The sequence below is a fragment of the Carlito syrichta genome, unplaced genomic scaffold (assembly GCF_000164805.1).
Source record: "Carlito syrichta isolate Samal-C Ts95f unplaced genomic scaffold, Tarsius_syrichta-2.0.1 Scaffold18691, whole genome shotgun sequence".
Classification (NCBI taxonomy): domain Eukaryota; kingdom Metazoa; phylum Chordata; class Mammalia; order Primates; family Tarsiidae; genus Carlito; species Carlito syrichta.
Window position 1 is genome coordinate 804 of NW_006962787.1, and position 3,976 is coordinate 4,779.

The window sequence follows — 3,976 nt, forward strand, 5'->3', positions numbered from 1 at the left end:
GGTCACAGCTTGAGCCCAGTGATCACTGCAGATTCAGGCTGATGGCAACCCTTTCACTCCTGCATACCAAGGCCTGGCTCAGCAATTTAATCACTGGGCACCTAGGGGACTCAATCAGAGAATATACATTGTTGAGTACACACCCAAGGGTCCTAGAAAACAACTATTGAGGATAATATGATAAAGAACAGGCTTTTGCCAATGTCTGTGCTGCTGACATTCACTCAAGACCCGGAAGCCTTGGCCTGCTGTACCTCGTACGGACCTCAGAACCTCTTCCTTTAGGAGACACAGGTAAGAGTGAATTCTCATATCTCTCTCCAGGATCTGACTCCGGATTGGTCCTGAGGCTGGTGAATGGAGGGGACGGGTGTCAGGGCCGAGTGGAGGTCTGGTACTGAGGCTCCTGGGATACCGTTTGTGACGACAACTGGGACACCAATGATACCAATGTGGTCTGCAGGCAGCTGGGTTGTGGCTGGGCTACATTGGCTCCAGGAAACGCCCAGTTTGGTCAGGGATAAGGATCAATTGTCTTGGACGACGTGCACTGCTCAGGGCATGAGTCCTACCTGTGGAGCTGTCCCCACAATGGCTGGCTCTCCCATAACTGCGGCCACAATGAGGATACTTGTGTCATCTGCTCAGGTGGGCCTCCAAAACCTCGGGTGTCCGTTTTAGGATATGGTTTTCTCCAAGAAAGGGCTTCTTTGCACAGAGTCATCTCTCTTTGAGCTTCTCTGCAAGATGGGTGGTTCTCCTGATACCTCAACAGGGAAACACTGTCAGCAAATGTCTTTATTATCTTTGAATTTTATGGGTATGCCATAGCTTCTTCCTTACATAGGTCCCTACAGCAAACAGGGTTCAATCCACTTTCAGGTTGTAAGAATAAATTTCCCCAACATCTTTTTATGAGACTCACCCTCAAGGCTTCTATCTACCACTCAGCTCTCCTGGACGACTCTCAGCGGACATTTCTAAGTAATAAGGTGGGGACAGACACTCAGTGTTTCTCTTGCTCATTGTCCTGGGCACTGAGATTGACTCATGTTTCCTTCTTTTTCTTGCAGCTGCCCAAACAAATCCTACTACTCCAGGTGAGTCTGCCCCACCTCAGCCTAGCAATATTCCTCTTGGGAATTCCACCCTCTCCTGTTTCCAGAAGTAGGAGGAGTAGGACAGGCTCCTCTGAGAGGTGATTTTTCTCTGAGAACTCTAGAGTTTGTTAAGGTGACAAGCTGAGCTCCCACTACTATTTCATGCGTAGTTCAACCTTGGACTCCTGCCATTGCCCGCTGACAGCTCTTGTTCAGAGATGCTGGTGGTGGAAGGAGGCTTTGGTCCTCCTGTCATTTCAGGTAAAAATAATTGTCTAAATTGACCCACGGAGAATCATCATCTTCATTTTAAAAACATGGCCAGGTAATACTTTTACACACATTTGTCAAATAAAGGATTTGTTCACTTTGAGAGAGTCATCCCCAAAGTGTGTTTTGTGTTTAACTTTGTCTCTCAGACAAGTGACTATGGAATTGAAAAGTTCTCTAGTAAAATCCTAAAACAGTTTCTTTTTTTTTCTAGACTGGTGGCACCCCATAATTACAACCACTGAAGGTATTTCATTTTCCCCCTGAACCTCAGGACATGCATTTCTTATCCCCAAGGCTGGTTATTCATAAAGTGGACCCCTGCTCCCCAGCCTTTCTAAGTCTGCGTGTACAACTTACCTGTGGCCTGTCCTACTACTCCCTACACACAGCCTGCATACACACATACATCCTTTACACTTTGCCCTCTGGGAAGATGACTTATGTTTTAACTAAGTTCTGTTTCCTCTTCATTTGAATCAATATGGTAAGTATTCTTAAAGGCTTTTCCTTTTGGAATTTCTCCAAAGCTTTGGGAGGAAGAGGGAGACAAATAATGAATGGACAGTTTTACAAGTAGTAGTCCTTTTCCAAGTAACATTTATTTCACAGTATGGATGTGTTTCAATAGATTTCTGTATCTCTTAACAATAATATGGCTACTTTTCTGTGTCATTAAATCTTTTCTCACAATCGTTTTTAAAAAATTTTTATTTTAAAGATGTGGGGTACAATTCAGGATTAGGTACATAAATGGTCATTGTACAGGTAAAGTTTGGGTATCCTTATTGATGTTATGTGCCCAGTCACATCCCCTGGCCCTGTCCCACTACTGCCAATCCCTTTCCTGTAGTATTATGATCATTGTTCAGGGTCTGCTTACGAGTGAGTACATGTAGTACTCAGATCTTTGTTTCTTCTCACAGTCATTTTAAATGTCTGTTCATAGCATTGTACGGCTATGTCATGAATGATTTAACTAATCCCCAGTTGCTGGATATTTAAGTTGTTTCTCTTTCTTCATTAGTTTAGATGATTCTGTGATAAAGAATATTTGTATAGGTAAATATTTGCATATATCACTATTTTTTTGCTCTAGGATTGAAATAGATTTATTGGATTAAAGTTAACATAGTACCTGGTACATAGGATGCACTTAATAAATATTTACTCTTACTGTGCTAAGTATTTTAAGATCTTGCTGTGTATGATCAAAGTGCCATCAAGAATGGTTGTTAAATTACAGAATGATAAAAAAGACAAGTTGATCAGAGCTCACAAGATTAAATATTTAACACAGAATTAGAGAGGGAATTACAGTTGTGACAAGCATTTCCAAGGAAATGTTCAGCGTGCAAAAAGGACATATTAGCAGAGACCTTCTTCAATCTGGGGGTTAGGGGAAGTTTTTATGGAAGAGAAACTTATGCTGGGACTTATAACAGGAGCAGGTTCATTTGCTAAATTGTCTCCCAGCCAGAAGTAATGCTTTGAAGGCCTTAGCATGAGAAGGAGCTTGGCTCTTTGAAAGGAGGCAGGTGGGGGTGGGAGGGACTGCAGGAGAGTTGAGTGAGGCTGGATTATTTAGGGCCTTGTGAAAAGGTTAATTTTTCTAACTTTATGCTAAGGGCAATGGGGGCTGCTCAAAGGTTTTAAGCTGATTAATTGCATAATTAGAAATGTATTTTCAAATGACTATGCTTATCTTTCCTGCCACACTATGTGTTTTCTGAAGGCAAAGACCAAGTCTACCTTTTTCACAATATATCCTTATTATCTAGCATTGCGTCTGACTTTCAAGAAATATTTGTTGAAGAATAAATGATGAGTGAATGGACAAATAAAACAGTGAATAAATATATAATTACCATTGGCCTTTCTGCATACATTATACACATATACATACACACAGTATAGCATGCTTTACACCCCATGTAATAACATCCATTTTCATTTACGTGTATGTAATAAACATTTTTTATGATCTTAAAATTGACATTTTTATGGCATTGAAATTACTTCCATACCAAAAGGTTTAATGACTGCACAAGTTTTCATTGTATGGCTATATCATAATTTAGTTAAGCAATTACTAATTGTAGGGCAACAATAGTTTCTAATTATATTTTATAATCTTATATACAACAACATTTTATTTTATAACAATTTCTATCAATTCTTATAAATCTGTAATTCATATTCTTGTCTCTAAATCTGTGACTTTGTCTGTGATTATTTCCCAATGTAGAAATAAAACTGCGGGGTAGGCATATTTCAGAGGCCAAATTATCATAAGAAACATTATCTTCCCACAGAATTGGTGAAAATATTTGTAAATTATACAATCTGATCAGGAATTTTTACCCAGAATATATTAGTATCACTTATTATTCAATAATAAAAAGTCAAATAACTCAATTGAAAAATGGGCAAAATATCTGAATAGATATTTCTCTACAGAAGATATATAAATATCCAACAAGGCATTGAAAATATGCTCGGCATCATTAGACATAAGGAAATGCAAACGAAAACCCCATAAATAGGTGCAGAGCGCGCCGAGCGAGTGGCGCCCGCACGCCCCGCGCCCCTCCGCTGCCCCGCGG

At 40.0% G+C, this 3,976-nt stretch overlaps 1 pseudogene; it reads left to right on the forward strand.

The window, feature by feature from the left end:
* The first annotated feature begins 229 nt into the window (after positions 1 to 229).
* LOC103263033 overlaps positions 230 to 3,976 on the forward strand; it is a 19,605-nt pseudogene continuing 15,858 nt past the window's right edge.